The following is a 22,407-nucleotide window of genomic DNA, read 5'->3' as shown; positions in this document are numbered from 1 at the left end:
TCACAAGGTCAGGAGATCAAGACCATCCTGGCTAACACGGTGAAACCCCGTCTCTACTAAAAATACAAAAAATTAGCCGGACTTGGTGGCGGGCGCCTGTAGTCTCCCAGCTACTTGGGAGGCTGAGGCAGGAGAATGGCGTGAACCCGGGAGGCGGAGCTTGCAGTGAGCCGAGATCGCGCCCTGCACTCCAGCCTGGGCGACAGAGCAAGACTCCATCTCAAAAAAAAAAAAAAAAAAAAAAAAAAAGTTTATCTAATTAACTTGTCAAATGTTTTGCTGATTATTTGTTCAAATCTCCTCCAGAGGTTATTTCTCCTTGTCCTCTTTTCTTCAGGTTTAAATTCTGTCATTAATTTATTTTATTTTTTATTTTTACAAATTTTTATTTTATTACTATCGCTTGTTTTTTATTTATTATAGTCACCTTTTATGTTTTTCAATTCCTTTCTCCCAACTTTCTGTCTGTCAACTTCTCTATTTGGTTCATTTATTTTTAGCCTTTTCTTTCCTTTACATCATTGTTTATCGCAACCCAACACCTTCCTTCTGGGTTCATTTTCTTTCTTGCTGAGCGAAATCCTTAGTAGTTCTTTCAACGAGTTTTCTGTGAATGGCACATTCATGAGGGATCTGAAATGCCCTTGTATCATGCTCACTTTGTGTGACCACAGTGCGTAGAGAATTCAAGGTGGACAATTGTTTTCTCATTGCATTGTGAAGATGTTTTTTTTTATTGTCCTATAACGTTGCTGGTGAGAAGTCTGCAATAAATCTGATGGTCATTTCTTTACGGTCTCTTATCTTTTCTCTCTGGTGGCTTTTCAAGTTTTTTCTTTTTCATAGATATTCTGTAACTTTACCGTGATGTGAATAAGAGATCATTTTTTAAAAATCTATCTTGTGCAGGATTCTATGTTTCTTCACTCTGAGAGCTCATTTGTTTATTCAATTATGAATAATTATCATCCATAATTTCTTTTAACCTTGCCCTTACCTTATTCTGGAGTCTTGCCTGTGGAACTACTGTTACCTAAGTTGCTCCCTTTCTCTTCTCCATGGCTCTTATCTTCTCTCTCATATTTAAATCTCTTGTTTTCTTTCTGAGCTGTGTTCTGATTCATTTCCTATAATCCACATTTTAATGGACTAATTCCACATTCAATTATATTTAAGCTCCTTTTGAACTTCCCTATTATTTTAAAATTATTTTTTCCTTGACTATATTCTTTATCTCTAGAATACCCATCTGATTCTTATTCAAACTTGTCTATTCTTTTATTCATATAATCTCAATCTTGCCTTGTGGATTTGATTATTCCTAAATTTAAAAAAAATATATATTTCTTTTAAAATATTTTTACTTGACATATTATCTTTAGTTCCTCAAATGTATTTTCCATTCTTTATAGTACTGGCTAACAATCTGGCAGGGTGTCTTAGGGCACTGGAAATTAAGAAAACTAGCCTTTCAGCACTCTCAGAAAAGAGAAGCATTGAATTTGGTGTAGGTATGCTTAGGTCTTTCCATGTCAGTCCTGTTATGGAATCGTCTAAATTCTTGGTCCTATGTTTCCCAACCCACAGACCCTATGGGTTGGGGGTCTATAAGTCTGTAACCATTGAGCATTGTTGTAGAATAAATAAATAATGTAAGTCTATTTCCATATATATTTGACTTCTGCCTCTTTTGAGTGATAAGCTTTATAGGTGGCAGGAATCTTGTTTATCATGTTCATTGTCTTGTTTGCAATCAACAAATATTAAATCAATCAATGTACAAACTGATTTCAGTGCATTTAAAAATAATATTAATGATAATACGTAGTATTAATTAACAAAAACATCAGCTGGGAACCTTCAAGGGTTCCATAAAATTGTCACTTTACATCCTGGCTGCCTAAAGCCTTCTCCAAGACTTCTGCAAATTTTTGAGCAGCTTGCATTCTCTAGTCTTCTTCTACTTGAAGCCCCCTGCATCCTTGCAGGCTGTCTAAGACATTTGCTACTTCAACCCAGCATGAAACTTGTCTCCTTTAGTTTTCACAACCAAAATGTATTTACATCTTACATTTGCGAGTTTATAAAACATGGTTGAAATTTGCGGGTGGGTGGGAAGGTCAAAGGAAGAGAGTCATTTTAGGGACTGATACCCCTTCCCTTTTGCTAGCCACTCTTCCTGTCTTCTCTCCCCCTTTCCCACTCTTCCTCCCTGTCATCCTCTTGCAGTGCCTCTTTTTTTTTTTTTTTTTTTTGAGACCGAGTCTTGCTCTGTCCCCCAGGCTGGAGTGGGCCATCTTGGCTCACTGCAGCCTCTGCCTCCTGGGTTTAAGTGATTCTCCCACCTCAGCCTCCCAAGTAGCTGGAATTATAGGCACCCACCATCATGCCTGGCTAATTTTTTTTATTTTTGTAGAGACGGGGTTTCACTATGTTGGCCAGGCTGGTCTTGAAATTCTGACCTCAAGTGATCCTCCCACCTCGGCCTCCAAAGTGCTGGGATTGCAGGCGTGAGCCACCGTACCCGGGTTGCAGTGTCTCTTAAACCTCCAAATCCTATCCTCTGTGTTATGGAGAGCAGTGCCTGCCTCACATTCCTGCCATCCCCTCCACGTAATCATCAGGCTGTTTTCTCAAAGCAAATTTGCTCCCTAAAAATAATCCTAGTATTAGCTGTTTGTTTTTTTTTCTGGTGCTAATTCTTATAAAAAGTTTGTCTTTTTATAAGAATCATCAGGCTGTTTTCTCAAAGCGAATTTGCTCACTAAAAATAATTCTAGTATTAACTATTTTTTTCCTGGTGCTAATTCTCATAAAAAGTTTGTCTTATTTACTTAGTTATTAATATGATTAATACAATATAATTTTTTTAATTTAAGTATTACTCAAATTCATAGCAACTTTTTATCATTATGTATTTTCTCAAGCCAAAAATGTTAAAAGTTGACAACCACCACCGTGCAGGCACCTCTATGATGCGCATTAGTGCCGCGTGGCCAATATTTCCAGTTCTCCCTGCCTTCTGAGCCTGTGCAAGGGTTGCACGTCTAGGCCCCCTTGGAGCTGGGTGGGGCCATGTGACCAGCTTTGGGGAGAGTTGTGAGTGGAAGTGAGGACTTCTGAGCCAGAGTTGAACTGTCAGTGAGAGATTCTCCAGCATTCCACTCTTCCTGCTGCTTCAGCGATCAGAGATGATGGTGGCTGCCAGAGTGGCCACAATGATCAGTGGCCTTCACTGATTCAGGACAGATATGTAGAGTGATCTAGAGACAAAACTGATGGTTTTATAAGTTACTAGCATTTTGAAGTTGTTTGTCATTGCCACATAGCCTACCCTATCCTGGCTGGTAAAAGGTCTACAGTATCTTTTGACATAAAAAGGAGCTTCTCATATTTGAAAAAAGATTGTGAGCTATTTTCTGAATAACAGACAGCCATCACGATCCCTGGAAAAGGACAGGATGATCTGGAGCACATCCAGCCTCCTAGATCTACACTGGCTTCATTCAACAAATATTATTATCAACTCTTCAGGAGCATGGAAGGTCTGATCCTTCATCTGAGTCCTCCACAACATCCCTAGTGATATTTCAGGGACCAGCACGTAAACATACCCAGACATTTTAATTGGCTTATTTATAGCTTGTTTCTGTCCATTAAAGCTTTGAAATATAATATAACTAAAATTACTGTCAAAAGAGTAAACAAAACAAAAATTAGAAATTAGGATTATAGAGGGAAAAGAAGACTGCAAATATACTGATGTATGTAAGTTCACAAACCCTAAAAGCAGCAGAGTAATTCTAATTTGGCAGCTGTGACAAAAAGAGAAACAGGACAATAACTTTTCCTATTGAAAATTAGGCAGCAGTGAAGGCTTTTGCAAGGAGGAACAAGAGATTGTGGGAGAGTGGAAAAACATCTCATCAATTAAAAACAGAAATACGGTGAAGGTAAAAGAGAACTCTTTTTTTTTTTTTCCCTGCTGAGTGAGACACACAGAAGATTCTACTAAGTTTCAACTAAGTTGCTAGACTCAAACACTGGGAGCCTTTGAGAAAGCCACAACTAGCCTCCGACCATTATTTTAAAATGTTCAATTTGATTTAAGTGTTTGATTTTTATATGTCAAAATTGGCTCCCATTTCTTCTTTGAGTTTTCTAGTACAAAACTGACAAAGCAAGTTAGAAAATCTTCATGTGAATAACAGCTAAGCATTAAAAGAAAAAAAAAAAAAGCTCTGATCACAGAGTCACACAAACTACAGTGAGAATTGCTATAAAACTACAATGCATAGCTAGCTTGTCATTTGTGGGTGTGTGTGTGTGTGTGTATGTATGTGTATACTCACATGTTGTGCTGTGTTTCAATGAATTTGGGTCGTTGCATAGCTTGTCATTAGTGTGTGTACATTTGTGTGTGTACATCTGTGTGTGTGCACTCACATAGACTATGTTTCAATCTGGTTCAGCAAAAACAATATCAGAAGATTATTTGAACACCTTTTTAGGTAAAAGCTACATTCTTTTGAATAGCATAGAAGTTAGAAACACTGTAAGAAATGAGTATAAAAGAGAAAAAAATCAAAATCTAGAAAAAGAATGAGCAGAATATATTCAATAGTGAAATACTAAACTTTAAAATACAAAGCACAGGCCAGGCGCGGTGGCTCATGCCTGTAATCCCAGCACTTTGGGAGGCTGAGGCAAGCCGATCACCTGAGGTCGGGAGTTCAAAACCAGCCTGACCAACATGGCAAAATCCCGTCTCTACTAAAAATACAAAAATTAGCCGGGCGCTGTGGTGGGCACCTGTAATCCCAGCTACTCGAGAGGCTGAGGCAGGAGAATTGCTTGAACCCAGGAGGCAGGGTTTGTAATGAGCCAAGATCATGCCATCACACTCCAGCCTGGGCAACAGAGCGAGACTATGTCTCCAAAAAATAATAATAATAGTAAAATAAAATACAGAGCACAGAAAAAAGAGTACAGAAAAAAATACAAACCACCAAGGTTCAACTTATCACATTTATCTATTCAACAAATATGTACTGAGTGCTACTATATGCTAGGCACAGTTGTGGCCTCTGGGGATATAGCAGTAGACAAAAGAGACAAGAATTCCTGCCCTCATGGAATTTACATCCTGAAAGGTGGGGAGGGAAACAGACAATAGACAAATAAATAAATTATAAAATACATTAGAGACAGAGATCAGTGGAAGAAAGCAAAGCAGAGAAGAAGGATAAGGAGTGGGGGTGAAATTTGTCCCCAACACTTGGAACAGTTCCTGGCACAGAGGTTTCATACACACGTGTTTGAAAAGGCAGAAGTTCATAGCTAAATGCCTTAGTCTCAAGACTGAGTTTAACATTGGAAACTTTACAGACTTACTGTTGATGGTTTCCATTAGCACCTCAGGGGTGCTAACAAAGCTTTAAAAAGACAAGAGTTCTAACTTGGAACAAAGTTTTGATGTATTTCTATCAGCTTCTTGGAAATGAGGACCTAAACAAGTTGTTACTGAGTGGCAAAGAAGTTTTGTTTGTTTTTGTCTATTTTTGTTTTTCTCTTTCTTTTTTAAATCATCAGGAATAAAGTGTATTCTGTCTCTTTTGCCTTCGGGGCATCCTTTCTCCCATGTCTACGCTATCTACATGTCTACAATATCTACACTTTAATTTTTCTTTGAAGAACTGCCTTTCCTCATTCTTGGTCCACATGGCTGCAGTGGGCATCAGGAGGGGAGAAGTGACCTGGCCTGGTCAATAAGCCTATTTCAATTCCTTGGCCAGAGGATTTGGTTCAGGTGTGTTGCCCAGTAGAAGCCACTGGAGCCCTGAAATTCTGCTGGTGCTACTGGGAAAGAGGTGTGTCCTCTTCTCTGGATGTTTTAATTTTGCATGATGTAAGCCTAGGGTAGCCAGGGACCAGCTGGGGGAAAGATCTGCTGGAAAGTGAGGCCAACAGGAAAGAGGCAGAGCTGGGGACTGGAGAGAGTCCCAGTGACATTATATGGGTGCTTCAAAAGAGATAATTTTAATTTCATTGAGCCAATAAATTCCCTTTGATTGTTAAATAACTTTTCCATCAGCATATTTATGAGTTTGTTTATCCAGGAAATATTTTCTAAGTACCTAACATATATTCAAGGCACTGTTTAAAATGTTGGCAATATAGCACTGCACAAAACAAAACCTCGCCCTCATAAAGCTTATATTGGTGAACAGATAACAAATAAATACATCAATGAACATTTGATGTCATGCCAAGAATTGTGACCTGTAAAGAAAAAGAAGGCAGGGCCATGGGAGAGCAAATATTGGGGAATAGTTTAGAAAGAAGAGCTAGGGAAGGCCTCTTTGAGCAGAGACCTAAATAAGTGAGGGATTAAAAAAGAAAAACCCCTCTAAGTATTTATAGAAGGTTATTTTAAGCAGAGGGACAAAAAGTTCAAATTAAGAATCCAACATGCTTTGTATATTTGAGGGAGACACAAGGAAGCCAATGTGGCATGGCTGCCACAAGGAATGACAATTATTCTTTCAGTGACCCTCCGACCCACCATTTGTTTAACCTTCACCAAAAGTAGATAGAACATATGCAAAGACATGACAACACTGAGCCACGATTAAATAAACAGATTGTAAAACTTTCTTTGACTTAGGCTTATGACTAAATTTTCAAGAAGTGCCCATCATCTGGGGTTGCCCGCAAGGCTGGAGAGTCTAATGAGGCCACTCAGACACTCCTGGTTGAGTATTTAACCACTGCAAGATTTCGCTCCTTGCTTATCTTACCGCTGCCAATTTTATAACAACTCTTGAGTTTTCAGCCAATTGTTTTATTCATCATTTTGTTTTCTAGCCTTTCTCAGTTACCTATAAAGTGTAGAGAGGGTAATAGACTCAGAGTCTTGCTTGGAATTTTGTGAGAGAAAACAACATGTAGGGATGAGGTGCTTGGTAAAAATTAGTGGGTACTGAGAGAAGTGAAGAAGATACAATCAATAATTCTTTGGCAAGAGGATAACATACCCAATGTTTTCATATTATCTTCTCGCCTTTCTCCCTAAAAGGCAAAGTATTAAATTTTGATTTAATGCAGCCACTACAAATCACTGCAGAACACCAAGCCGCACGTAGGACAGTCCTCCCTCTGGTCCTCCCTCTGTTAACAATACCACCTACAAGTCATTCTCAGCATTTTAATAGGTAGTCGCATCCTGCTTATATAATGGAGAAAGCTATATTTCTTGTGTTTGTTTTGTGAACTGAGCTAAAGTGTAAAGAGGAATTGATTGAAATTCAATGGCTCTCTCAAAAATGGCAGAGTCAAACTGTGAGAGTCAAAGATTGAAATCTAAATGCCCTGTGTTACTCTAAACACCTGAATTTTCATTCTAACTGTTAGACATTTTAAACTCATTTCAGGTCTTAATTTATCAGTAAAAATGTTTCCCAATATGAATACCTTGTTCCTCAGTCAAATAAGTTGGGAAGATGCTGACTTAAAACAAAATTGAATGGACCATACTCAATGCTAAAAGACTGAAAACTCTCTCTCTAGGGTCAGGAACAAGACAAGAATGCTCGCTTTCACTACTACTATTCAACCTTGTACTGGAAGTTCCAACCAGAGCTATTAGAAAGGTAAAAGAAATAAAAGCCATTCAAATTAAAAAGGAAGTGGTAATGATATCTCTATTCACAGGTGATATGATTCTATATGTAGAAAATTCCAAAAAAGGATGAGTTCATGTTCTTTACAGGGGCATGGATGAAGCTGGAAAACCATCATTCTCAGTAAACTAACACAGGAACAGAAAACCAAACACCGCATGTTCTCACTCATAAGTGGGAGTTGAACAATGAGAACACATGGACATAGGGAGGGAAACATCACATACCAGGGCCTGCCGGGGCATGGGGGGTTAGGGGAGGGATAATATTAGGAGAAATACCTAATGTAGATGATGGGTTGATGGGTGCAGCAAACCACCATGGCACGTGTATAGCTATGTAACAAACCTGCACATTCTACACATGTATCCTAGAACTTAAAGTATAATAAAAAATAAGAAGAAGAAAGAAAAACCAATGAATTAGAGGAAAAAAATTTTTAAAAAGAGAATTCCACAGAATTTGTAAGGAAGCTACTAAAGCTAGTAAACAAATTCAGCAAAGTTTCAGGGTACAAGATCAACATAAATATTAAGTTTGCTGCAATATACCAGCAATAAGCAATCCAAAAAGGAAATAAAGAAAAGCAATGCAGCCAGGCGCGGTGGCTCACGTCTGTAATCTCAGCACTTTGGGAGGCCGAGATAGGCAGATCACCTGAGGTCAGGAGTTCGAGACTAGCCTGGCCAACATGGTGAAACTCCATCTCTACTAAAAAATAAAAAATAAAAAATATATTAGCCAGGCGAGGTGGCGGGTGCCTGTAATCCCAGTTATTCAGGAGGCTGAGGCAGGAGAATCGCTTGAACTCTGGAGGCGGAGGTTGCAGTGAGCCGAGATCATGCCACAGCACTCCAGCCTGGGTGACAGAGACTCCATCTCAAAAGAAAAAGAAGAAGAAAAAGAAAAGAAAAGAAAAGAAAAGCTGTGTATAATAGTCACTAAAATACTTAAGAACAAATCTAAACAAGGTTTATGTTTATTACTAAATACTTAGTATTTAGTAATTAAATACTTAGGAGTACTTAGGAATAAATCTTAACTAATTAGAAATTAAATACTTATGATAAATCTAAAGAAAGACATAAAAGACTCATATACTTAAAACTACAACATTGCTGAAAGTAATGTAAAAAGACAGCCTACTGAATGGGAGAAAATATTTATAAGTTATATACTTAATAAGTGATGGATACTCAAAATTTATATTTTAAAAACTCCTACAACTCAACAACAAAAAGTCAAACAATTAGATTAAAAAGTAGATGAAGGACATGAATAGACATTTCACCAAGTATGATATACAAATGTCCAATATACCCATGAAAAGATGCTTAACATTATTAATCATTAGAAAAATGCAAGTCAAAATGACCGTGGATAGCACATCACACCTACTAGGATGGCTATAATTTTTAAAAAGGGAAAATGGCAGGTGTTGGCAAGGACGTGGAGAAATTGGAAGCCTCATAAGTGCTGGTGAGAATCCAAAATGGTACGTTTTATGTAGAAAACAATGTGGCAATTTCTTAAACAGTTCAAATAGAACTACCATATGACCCACCAAATTCACTCCTAGGTGTATATCCAAAAGAATTAAAATCAGGGACTCAAACACATTTGTGCACTGATGTTCATAGCATTATTCACAATGGGCAAAATGTGGAAACAATTCAAATGCCCACCAACACATAAAATATGCGCATGATAGTATATTATTCTGCCATAAACATGAATGAAATTTTGATATATGCTACAACATGGATGGTCCTTGAAAACATGCATAGTACAAGAAGCCAGACACAGGATAAATATTGTAAAATTCTACTTATATGATGTACCTAGAACAGACAAATTCAAAGAGACAGAAAATAGAGTAGAGGTTACCAGGGGCTGGGAGGCAGAAGGAAAGGGAGTAGTGGACATAGAGTTTTCGTTACAGATGATGAAAACATTTTGGGTATGGATACTGATGATGGCCACACAATGTTGTGAGTGTATTTAGTGCTACTAAATCACATACTTACAACTGGTTAAGATGATAATTATGTTATATATATATATTTTCCACAATAAAACATTTCAAGGAATTTCTTTTCTCAGAGGCTTTTTTATGAATTGCCAAAAGGGGGAAATATATGATACAACATAATTTTTGCAGAAAATTTTATGTGAATGTCGTGATATATAGTCTGTGAAATGTTGGTCATCTACAACAAATCTATAGAACGGTGTGTTAACTTGAGGCTTTAACTGCATGAAAAATGTTCAACCTCCCCCACAATAGAAATAATGCAAATTAAAATTATAATGAGATACCATTTCTTAAGCTACCATTGACAAATGTCAAAATTAAAACAACACAGTATGTTGTTAAGCTGTGGGAAAATAGGCATGTTCATATAATCTTTGGAATATAAATTGGTATAAGTTCTACAAAGGAAAATAGGCAATGTATATCAAAATACAAATGAACATTCCCTTTGATTAAGCAATTTTATTCTAAGACTTTGTTTTATATATATTTGTATAAGTGTGCAACTGTATAGATAATGCACATAGAATTATGTACATACGAAGTTACCATTATTTATATAATTTATAATGTACATATAAGTTACTGCTTTATGCTTTGCAATAGTAAACATTGGAAACAACCTAAGTATCCATAACTAGGTCCTGCATAAAGAAATTTTAGAATAGCTATACAGTGGTATACTATGTAGCTGAAAAAAAAAAAGGAAAGGAAAAAGGCATTCCATTTGTGACAGGGATTAATTTATAGCAGACCAAACCTCCCACTAATAACAACTAGAATAATTAGATTAAAAAGAAATTTGAAGGCAACAGAGTATCACCAAGGTAGCCAGAACTTGAAGGGCCAAGATCCTTAGGAGACGGGAAACTGAGATGACTCAAAATTGTACGGGCAAAGAAGCTGAGAAAAGGAGAAAAACAGGCTGCTAAGAGACAGAGAAACAGAGGACAGCTTTTAGCAATCTCAAGATCTAGTGAGAAAAAAAGTTGGAGTTCAGGGCCACTAAGATATCCAGGAGTTGAGGAGCTAAGAGAAAGGAAGCAGATGTGAGACTGAAAATATGCAGCTTTTCCCCTTGAAGCATTTGCTGATTCCTGATTTCGACAGCATAGAAGAAACAAGAGAAGCTTGTCCTTCAAGAGAAGCTTAGAACAAGAGAAGCTTAGAAGAGAGTGGGAGCCAAGAAGTTCAAAGCTTTTGGCAGTTTCACAATGCTAGGAAGATATTTTTCAATGAAGTTTAGGGCCTCTCAAGAAAGACAGACAGCGATAAACACCCCAAGTTTTCATTTGGGATCCCTTAGAATCACAACCTAGGAATTAGAGAAAACACAAATAGACCAAGCATTACAAAGTCTGAAACACAACCTTAAAACTGTTTAATCCCTGATTGGAATAGGGTAATTTTCCCTATTCTGACTGTCACAAGCTAAACTCATAGAGAAAGATGTCAATATTTCATACACAATGTCTGCCATACAATTATTCTTTTCTTCCAAAAGAGAAAGAATAGAACAGAAAATAAACAATAGGAATAAATCTAAAAGTGATCTAGACAACTGAGTTTTCATAAACAGGCTTTAAAATGACTATTAAAAACATGTTTAATAAAATAGAAGACATGATGATAAAATAAAGCTAAACAATTAGAACAATCAAGTTGAAAATCTAGAATGTAAAAATAAACATTTAATCTAGGAACTCAATAGGTGGATTAAATATTAAATTTGACACAACTGTACAGAAGATTCATGTTTTGGAAGGTGGGTCAGTAGAAAATATCTACATTGAAGAACTAAAGGGAAATTTTTGGAAAATTACAGAAGAGATCATATACACCTACGTGAGTTTTCTTTATTCTGGAATATTGGGTCTTTATGACTTGGATACCTTGGTACTCGCTAATGATTCAAGTGGCTATACTTTCGGCTTGTTTGAATTTTATCTGGCTTTTCTAATTGTTGTTATCAGGAGCCTGTAGGAAATCAAGAAATAGAAAAAAACAGAGAAAGAGGACTATTGAAAAAATGAAACAAATGGAAAAATAGTAATATAAAAGCTTTAAGTTAAAAAATCAGTAATTACATATATTAAAAATAAACTAAAAATTCCAATTGAAAGAAAAAGATTTTAAGACTAAATAAGGATGAAACCCAACTATATGTTGCATAATGAAGACACATTTCAAATACAAAGGTATAGAAAGTTTGAAAATATGGAAGAAGATGGCATACAAATATTAACCAAAATAATAAAATATTTTAAAGCTGGCATATCTAAATTCATATAAGATTAGTAGAATGTAATGCAAAAACATATTACCAAAGATAAGAAATATTTCATAATGATAAAAGTGTTACTTCATCAAGAATATGTAAAAAGAATAAGATAAGCTTAAATATGTAAAGCAAAAATCAATAGAACTAATAAGATAGAGAAACCCACAGTATTAGATTTTAGATTGAGATCCTTAACATACCTCTCTCAGTAACTGATAGAGAAGCAGACAAAAGATGGGTAAAAATTAGAAATTTTGAACAAAGTGGTATAAAAATTTGAAACCAATAACTATATACAAAAGCAGAAAGTATGTATGATTCTCAACTTGTGTTTGGAACACTTACCAAAATGACCATATGCTGTACTATAATCAAGCCGAGTATGTTCTCTGATCACAGTGGAATCAAGCCAGAAATTAGTTACAAAGAACCCATAAAATCTCCAAATGTATGGAAATTAAGAAGTACTCTTTGACATAACACAGGATTAAGGAAGAATCTCAATGGAAATGTTTAAAAATGTTAGACTGAAATAATAAAAATATAACATGTCAGATCTTGGGGGATACATGTAGGGTCACTATTCAAAAGAAATCTATAGCCTTAAATGCATGTTTTAAGAAATAAGAAAGACTGAAAATAAGTAAGTGAAATATTAGTCTCAAAAAAGTATAGAATAAGAGCAAATTAAACCAAAAGAAGAAAGGAAACATGTTAAATAAGAACAGATACTAATGAAATAAAAAAATAGAGTTAATCAGCAAGGTCAAAACTTGGTTCTTTGAAAAATCTAATAAAATTGATAAACCCCTAGTAACATTGAGTTTTTTAAAAAGAGAGAGAAAAGGCACAAATTACCAATACTAGAAATAAAAAGGAATCACATTACAGATTCAACAGACTTCAATAAATAAATAGGATATTATGAATAACTTTCTGTCAATAAATTTGAATATTTAAGTGAAGTGACAAACTGCTAGAAAAACAAAATTTACTAGAATTAACACAAGAAATAGAAAATCTGAAAAGATCTGTATTGATTATAGAAACTGAATCTATAAAAAATAATTCTGATATGAAATCTCAGATCAAGAAAGACATTTTGGTAAATTCTGCTAAATATTTAAGGAAGAAATAACACCAATATATAAAAACAATTCGAGAAAACAGCAAAAAGAAAAGTGCTTCGTAACCCATTTTATAAGACAAGCATGATGTTGATATCAAATCCTGGTAAGATATTGTTAGAAAGAAAAAAAAATATCTGACATTCTTTACAAATATAAATTTAGTAATTCTAATAAAATATTAGCAATTGAATTCAGCAACCAAGAGAACTTTATTCCAAAAAAGTTGGTTTAACATTCAAAAAGTAATTAATTTACTTTTATAGGATAAAATAGAAAATCATAAGTTAAACTCAATAAATTAAAACATCTTAGAAATCTGTAAATAGAAGAAAGCTCTATTGCTATAAGAAGACTACGGAAAACCTATGGCTAAGATTATACACAACAATGAAACAGGAAAAGCTTTCCCCTGGAGATCAGAAACAAGGTAAGATGCCTGCCGTCATCATTTATTTCTCTTCAGCATTGTTCTGGGAGTTTTAGCGAGTACAATGAAGCAAGAAAAAGAACTACTGGAAAAGGAGAAATGAAAAATGATAGAATAAAAATTATGTTATCACAGATACCATATTGTGTATATGTAGTAAATTATGTAAATGAAAGAAATCCATAAGAATATGGAGACATATCACTGGTTACAAGATTCACATCAAAAATCAATCATTCGTATATACGTAACATATAGTCTAATGAAAACTACATCACTTTCTTAGGAAATATTTTTTAAAACCTTAATAAATGAAAGAATAAAACACATTTATGATTCTAGAGATTCAATTTTGTTACCTGGACAGTTCTTCCCAAAATCGTCAATAAATTAAATACAATCCCAGCTAATAACCCAGCAGGGCTTTCACCTGTGTGGGGTAAGTTCATATGAAATGGAACAGCCAAGAATAACAAAGATAATTTTAAGTATGAGAATGAAATTAGAGTACTTATACTTCTGGATATCATAACTTAATATATATAAAGCCACAGTAATTCAAATAGTATGATATTTGCTGCAAGCATTGATAGATAAATGGAACTGAACAGAGAATCCAGGAACATACTCTACCTGATAGAAACATTCACGTTATGACAAAGGCGAGACAGCAATGCACTATCGAAAGGATGGTCTTTTCAATAAATGGCTCTGAGTGAATTTGATATTCATACAGATTGAAAAAACATGATATTCCTATGTCACCCCACAAACAAAACTTAATTCAAGGAGGATTGTTGATATAAATGTGAAAGGTAAAACAATAAAACTGCTAGAAAACAACATATGAAAATATCTTTATGACTTTGGGGTAGACAAAGATTTCTTAAGTGGATCCAAGAAACATTAACCATTATGAAGGAGGTTGATAAAATGGACTAGTTAAAATACTACAACTTCTGTTATTTAAAAAACACCATTAAGAGAGTGAAAAAGCAGACTGCAAGAAGGCATTTGCAATACATGTAGCTGACAAAGGACTTATATCAAATATCTATAAATAAGTTTTACAAATAAATTTTTAAAAAACAGAGATAACTGAATGGAAAAATAGACAAAAGTCTTTAATAAACAGTACAAAAGTGGATATCCAAATGGCCAATAAACATGTAAAAAGAAACTATATTATTATTCGTCAAGGAAATACAAATTAAACAATGAGATATAAGTACACACTCTTTAGAATGACTCAAAAACACTTGATAGTAAGTGATAACAAGTTTAGGCAAGAATGTATAACAAATGGAACGCTCATAAACTGCTAGAGAAAGAGGAAATTGTTACAACTACATTAGAAAACTATTTGGCACTATTTGCTAAAGTTTAATGTATACAGATGAAATGACAGCAACATGTATGGAACTTGTGGTCATTATGTTAAATGAAATCAGCCAAGTACAGAGAGACAAATATCACAGGCTCTCACTCACGTGGGAGCTAAAAAGGTAGATATTTTGAAGCTAGAGAGTAGACTGGCAGTTGTACCAGAGGCTGGGAAGGGTGGATGGGGGATGAAGAAGTTGATTATTGGGTACAAATATACAGTTTGATAGAAGAAATAAGACCTAGCATTTGATAGATTAGTAGGGTGACTATAGTTTACAATAATCTGTTATATATTTCAAAGTATCTAGAAAAGAATAATTTGAACGTTTCTAGCATAAAGACAAATATTTAAGATGATGGCTATCCCGGCCAGGTGCGGTGGCTCACGCCTGTAATCCCAGCACTTTGGGAGGCCGAGGTGGGCAGATCATGAAGTCAGGAGATCGAGACCATCCTGGCTAACATGGTGAAACCCCGTCTCTACTAAAAAAATACAAAAAATTAGCCAGACTTGGTGGCGGGCACCTGTAGTCCCAGCTACTCGGGAGGCTGAGGCAGGAGAATGGCGTGAACCTGGGAGGTGGAGCCTGCAGTGAGCCCAGATGACGCCACTGCACTCCAGTCTGGGCGACAGAGAGAGACTCCATCTCAAAAAAAAAAAAAAAAAAATGATGGCTATCCCAATTACATGGATTTTATCATTACAAATTATATAAATGTCTTAAATATCACGTGTACCCCAATAATATGTACATCTATTATATACAATATAAAATAAAAAAATTTTTAAGTCCTTCAGGTGATTCTGATGCACACTAGTGTTCGAAAATCACTGATCTGAGCTCTTCTTCTAACATACCTGCAAGTGCTAGTTGTAATAATTGTAATACACTATTTGTAGCGCTTGAGCCATCATGATGTTTCACAGCTCCATATCCCAACCACTTGTATCTCCAATTGGAGTGTCCTTCACGTACATCTTTCTCCATATGACTAATTCCTGTGTATAATTTAAGATACAGGTAAACATTACCTCTCCTAGTGAGGTCTGACTTTAATCTTACTCCTAACTCCCTCTGCATACTTTTATGATAACATATACATCATATTTACTTAGCAACCTCCCCTGTTCTGGAGGACTGGATCTATATCTCATTTGACTTTATTCCCAAAACTTAGTAGGTGCTCAACAAACTTTTTTTTTTTTTTTTTTTTTTGAGACAGAGTCTCGCTCTGTCACCAGGCTGGAGTACAGTGGCTGGATCTCGGCTCACTGCAAGCTCTGCCTTCCGGGTTCAAGCGATTCTTCTGCCTCAGCCTCCCAAGTAGCAGGGACTACAGATGCGTGCCACAACAGCTAATTTTTGTATTTTTAGTAGACACGGGATTTCACCATTTTGGCCAGGATGGTCTCGATCTCCTGACCTCGTGATCCACCCGCCTCAGCCTCCCAAAGTGCTGGGATTACAGCCGCAAGCCACTGTGCCCGGCCTCGATAAACTTTTTTTTAAAAGAATAAATTAATGCTAACAGAACAATAGACAATGTTGAATGAAGAAATCAGACCCAAAAGAGTAGGCATAATGTATAATTGGATTTATATAAAATTCAAAAACAGGCAAAACCAATAAATGGTGATTGTGGTTGATTGCAAAAATGACTGCAATCCTCCGAAAACTCCTGCATTAAAAGGCAGAGTCTCACCCCTGGAAACTAAACTAGCCTTGTGACTTGCTTTGACAAATAGAATGTGTCAGAGCAACTTATCAGTTCTGAGTCGAGACCTCACGAAGCCTTGCAGCTTCTACTCTTGCTGTTGTTGAAATCCTGCCACTATGTGAACAAGCCTGGGTCGACTTGCTGGAGGGATTACACTCCAGCCAAAAGTCAGCCAGTCCCAAGCATCCAGCAGCCACCTGCGGATGCATGAGTGAGCCGCTGCTGAGATGAGCTGAGTCTGCTCCAGCCCCACAGAACTGCCCAGCTGAACTGAACCCAAATTGCCAACCCACAAAAATGTAAATGACTGTTGATTTAAGCCCCTGAGTTTTGGAGTGGTTGGTTATGCAGCAAATCTAACTGATAGGGTGGTGAAAGGAGTAGTAGTGATTGCGAGACCTGTTAACATGGGCTTTCAGGGTATTTATAATAAATCTGTTTCCTGATTCAAGTGCTGATGAAACATATGCATTCACATTGTTAAGATTCATTGAGCTGCATAATTATGATATTTATGTTTTTCCTATATATACATTTATTTCAATTCCAAAAGTAAAAATAAAATAAAATCTTTATGACTGAGATGAGATAATCTCATAGATATATTTTTAAGGAAAAAAAGAGAGCTCAAAAGGGGGCATATGGTATCTACCATTTGTGTAAAAAAAAGATGAAATGTGTGGGTGCATCCATATGTTTATGTGTGTGTGTGTGTGTGTGTTTAATGTATTTCTGTACTTACTTGTATATGCATTGTCTATATCTTTAAACATACAGTATAAGAAACTAGCAATACTGCCTCCAAGAGGGAAATGGGTAACCTGGGGATGGAATTGTAATAGAAAGACAATTTTCACTGCTGACCATTTTATGCTTTTTGAAGTTTGAACCACATGAATTTATTACCTATATTTTAAATTTTAATAATAAAATTATAACTTTAAAAGAGGATTCTCTTAGGTACTCTGTTGTAAAAGATCACATAAAAATTTGGAGAAAGCAAATATCAAGAGAATTGCTAGAGAAATATTTTACTACATGAGGTCAAGTGGTAGGATTTGGGATGGGAAATAAAATATTCTATCACTTCCACAATTGTAACCTGTCACCCAAATCTGCAATCAAGAAAAGCCATTCATGGAATTTTAATTGTTTTATACAAGAATTCTATTGGCTTGCCATCAATCAGTGGAATGAAAATGCAAAAGTTTTGAGTTCAGAGAATTGATGAGTATTGGAAAAGACAGTAAAGAAGAGACAAATTTGAGACTCCAAATTAGAAGTCGAGTACTGAACATTCAAAAAGGTCTTTTAATTGGTACTTATGCATAAGATCATAATCTTATGAATCGTGATTCATAAATCATGGCATAATTGAAATCCTTACAGACTAGTGGAAAAGTTACCATTTTTTTTAATATAATTAAGAAAATGCTGTCTTTCCCAAGGGGGGAAAAATTTACTTCCATGTAATTCTGGAAGGAAAATTTTGTTTGCTGACAGACCAAGAGATACCTCTTTTGTTGCCTTGAGCTCACATTCCCTTTTATTATTTTTTCTTAAAAAAAAGTAAAGAAATAAGCTATCACTTCTGCTGCTTCATTAATAGTGGGCTACAGCCCTTGTTAGGACCTCTACTTCCTTGATGCCTGAACTGTTTCCAAGGGCAGAGACTTCTGATACTACAATCTCCAACTTTTTTCTGCCTTTTGGATCCTTGATTCTTTCCTTACAAAGAATGAAATGTCAAGAACAAGACTCCTTTAATTTCACACCTTAGAGCTCCTGTTTCCTGATAGTGAAGCATGCCTCTTTCCTAGATATTTGACACTAGGAATACTTCAGGTGAGTCTCTGGCTGTAATTCTGCAGATTAGCCTGGTACCCATTCTCTAATGGGTGACCAAACCTCATTTGAATGTGGTTATGCAAATAGAATAACCTCAAAGTGCAATGCAAAATCATAATAAAAATTATATGATTTATATGATTAAATTATATAATAAAATTCATATAATAAAAATTAAATATACATCCTTCTTTTTCTTTCTTTCTTTCTTTCTTTTTTTTTTTTTTTTTTTTTTGAGACAGAGTTTCGCTTTTGTTGCCCAGGCTGGAGTGCAATGGCACGATCTCGGCTCACCGCAACCTCTGCCTCCCAGGTTCAAGCGATTCTCCTGCCTCAGCCTCCCGAGTAGCTGAGATTACAGGCACATGCCACCACGCCCGGCTAATTTTGTATTTTTAGTAGAGACGGGGTTTCTCCATGTTGGTCAGGCTTGTCTTGAACTCCTGACCTCAGGTGATCCGCCTGCCTAGGCCTCTCAAAGTGCTGGGATTACAGGCGTGAGCCACCACGCCCGGCTACGTGCTTATTTCTTGAAGAGTTTTATGGCTTAATGTTTTAAGTTAATCATTACAAGAAATTAGAATAGATCTAAAATAAAGTTTTAAAAGGAGGAAGCAGGGTTATTTAAATGTAAATTAAACTGTTTGTGACTTGTACTAGACAGGGTAATGTTAGGCTATGTTGTGGCAACAAGCAAGCCCCCAAAATTTCATTGACTTATCACATATCACAATAAACCATTTATTTTCCATTCACATAAAGTTCTCCATGGATCAGCAGCTGGCCTGTGTCTTTCAAACTATGGCTTAGGGACCCAAGCTCTTACCATATCAAAGCTACATCACCAGAAACATGTGGTCTCCAGAGTCACCATGGGAGGGGAAAAAGGGATGAGGAGAAAAGGGATGGAGAAAGCATATTGGCCCTTCATTCCCTTGGCCTAGAAGTGACATAGTTCACTGCAGCTTGAAGTTGATTGGCCAGGGATAGTCACACAGCCCCACATCTAACTTCAAGGAAAGTTGGGATCCATAGTGGGAACATGGATATTTAGGAAGCACTAACTGACTATCTCTGCCACATGGCTTTAGCCTGGTGGTTTGGGAAGGCAAGCCATGAATACACTGACTCATTTTATCCTCACAGTCACCCCTCAAGGCAGGAACTATCAATATTCCAATTTTGCTGATATGGGAAGTGGGGCATACTGAGTTTTAAGTAAGTTTTTCTAAGTCACACAGCCATTAAGTGAAAGAGCTAGGATTCAAATCCAGTGTGGCTTCAGAGTCAGCACATTTAACTCCTACGCTTTATTGCTTACCACATAGAAGGCAAAGTACAGGGCTAAAAAATTATCAGCACAGTGGCCAGTCACCTTCTTTAATGGGTTAGTTAAAAACTTGGTAAATATGGGATTCTTTCAATCATAGAAAATTTTCTGTGCATATATTTTATTTCAAATATTTAGCTAAATTGGCAGGAAAAAAAGTCAAATAATTGAACCTTGCTCTTTGCTTCAGCTATATAATCTTGGCCTTGAGGTTCCCTGAAAAGTTTTGAAGTTGGAATCCATGGTGCATTTTCTCACCCTCATCCTCTTTATACAGGTTGCTGCTGTATGGAACATATGCAATGCACTGAATTAAAAGGGTAATTGCTCTGGCTTAATGAGTAGGGAAAGAAATTCACATTTTAAAAATTTTGAATATTATTTATTTTTGTCTAGGTGTCTGTGAAAAATTGATCAAAATCACAAAGGGATAATATCAATGAATAGCAAGCGAGCAAGTGGCCTCACCTTCCATTCCAGGGTTTACATTCTGTAGGTCCAAAGCCAGATGAGCATACTTTTTTTTTTTTTTGGTCCCCAGATAAAGTTGACTAGTGCTTTCAGAGTAAAAAAAAAAAAAAAAGTGGGGGGGAGGGAGGGGGAGTTTCAACTTTTAGTTCCATCCAAGAACACTGGGATCCATAAGAACAAATCTAAACTTATTTTGCATGATCAGCTACACACATTAAAGGAAAACGGACTTCTACAATAAATACCTTGTGAGTCAGTGCTCACTGTGAGATTCTCTGGAACTGTCAAAATTTGTGGTTTTTCCACCTAAACTGGTTTTTAAGCTTCAGGGGAAAAAAATTAAAGACAGGACTATCATTTACTTATTCATTACTATATTTTAAATGAAATTATTTTTGGTGTACCCAGCCTAGTGAATTAACAACAAAAAATATTGTTATGTCTAGAACAGGTGCTTCTATAATTGTGACATGTTAGTTGGAATTTTTGCAATGCACACTAGTTCTGAAATTCGTGCCTCTTTCTGAAAGATACAGAAAAAAGAAGTCGACTCTGCTGGAGTCAGCGATCTATAAGGATTCCTCAATCAAAGTTCCTCAAGGGCCTAACATATTTGCAAAGGCTGTGCTGAGAATCAGGGACAAGAACTGTCTGTATATTCTCATTTCTGTTTTGCTCAGTGTCCTAGAAACAGAGATAGCATTCTTTCTGTAATAAACCCTCTTCATAGCTCTTCTTTCCTGCCCTTATATCTTGTCCAACCATCCCTCAAGACTTAGCTAAAGATTTCTCCTCTGCAAAGCCATCCTTGATTCTCTAAGAAACATTTTTTTTCTAGGCTACCACTACAGTATTTTGCACATGCTCCCTTATAGCAATATTCTTAATGTATCACAGTGGTCTCTTTGGTAGACTGTAGGTAAGTTCACAGAAGCAGGAATCATGACTTTATCTGTTTAAGCCCAAGACTTCTTAAACATTTGGTTCTGACACATTTAGGTGCTTAGCAAATATGGTTTAATAAATGAATACATCCAATTTCTAGGTGGAAATAAGAAAATACATTATATTTAGATGTGGAGAAAAGAGACCTTCTATATTGGTGGTGGAAATGTAAATTGGTTTTTGGAGCACATAAAACGATTCCCCAAAACATGGCACTCTGGCATGCTGAGTGCTTTCAAAATTGAAAGCCTCAGAAATAAGCCTCAGAACCAAAGTCTCTCTGATCCTCTTTCTCAAAGCACCAGGAAGGACTCTCCCTGGAATTTCTTTATCTAAGAAAGCTTTTTTCCAAAAGAAACGCAATTGTCTTAAGACCACCTCCCTTGGATTCTCATCGAATAACCAGAAAAAATCAACCACAGAAGAGACTGGAAGTTGTCACCACGCCCAAACAGACTTTTCATCTATTTTCCTGAGGGCAGCTCCAGAGACTGCCTGGGAGGCCTTATCTGCATAATAAGACAGCCTTTGTTCACAATGAAGTGACGTCCCTCACCTTCCCAACACTTCCCCCAGACCTCAAAGAAATGTGTCATTTACTTCTGCATTTCTATCTCCCTGCTTCTCTATATAGAAGGGTATATAAGCATCTGTGCTCCATTGAGTTATTGGGTAATCATTCTCCTGCAATTCCCCTGGGCAATGCACATTAAAATATATTTGTGTGCCTTTTTCTCCTATTGATCTGCTTTGTCAGTTCATTTTCAGCAAACCTGCAGAGGGTGAAGGGGGAAGCCTTCTCTCTTCACTCCTACATGGTTCATCCATTAAGAAAAGCCATATAGAGGTTCCTGAAAATATTATTACCATTAAAAGTAATGTCAAAAACCACAATTACTTTTGCACCAACCTAATAAAAATGGAACTATCATATGATCCAGCAATCCCATTTCTGGGTATATATTCAAATGAAATAAAAATCACTCCTTCAAAGAGATACTTGCACTCCCATGTCCACAGCAGCATTATTCACAATAGCAAAGATAGGAAAACAATCTAAGTGTCCATCAATGAATAAATGAATTTAAATATATATATATATTTCTAATACATATTAAGATATATTCATATATCTTAAGTTTATGTAAGTGGA

This window comes from Pan paniscus, chromosome 6 (assembly GCF_029289425.2).
Source record: "Pan paniscus chromosome 6, NHGRI_mPanPan1-v2.0_pri, whole genome shotgun sequence".
NCBI lineage: Eukaryota > Metazoa > Chordata > Mammalia > Primates > Hominidae > Pan > Pan paniscus.
Note: the sequence above shows the minus strand (reverse complement) of the source record.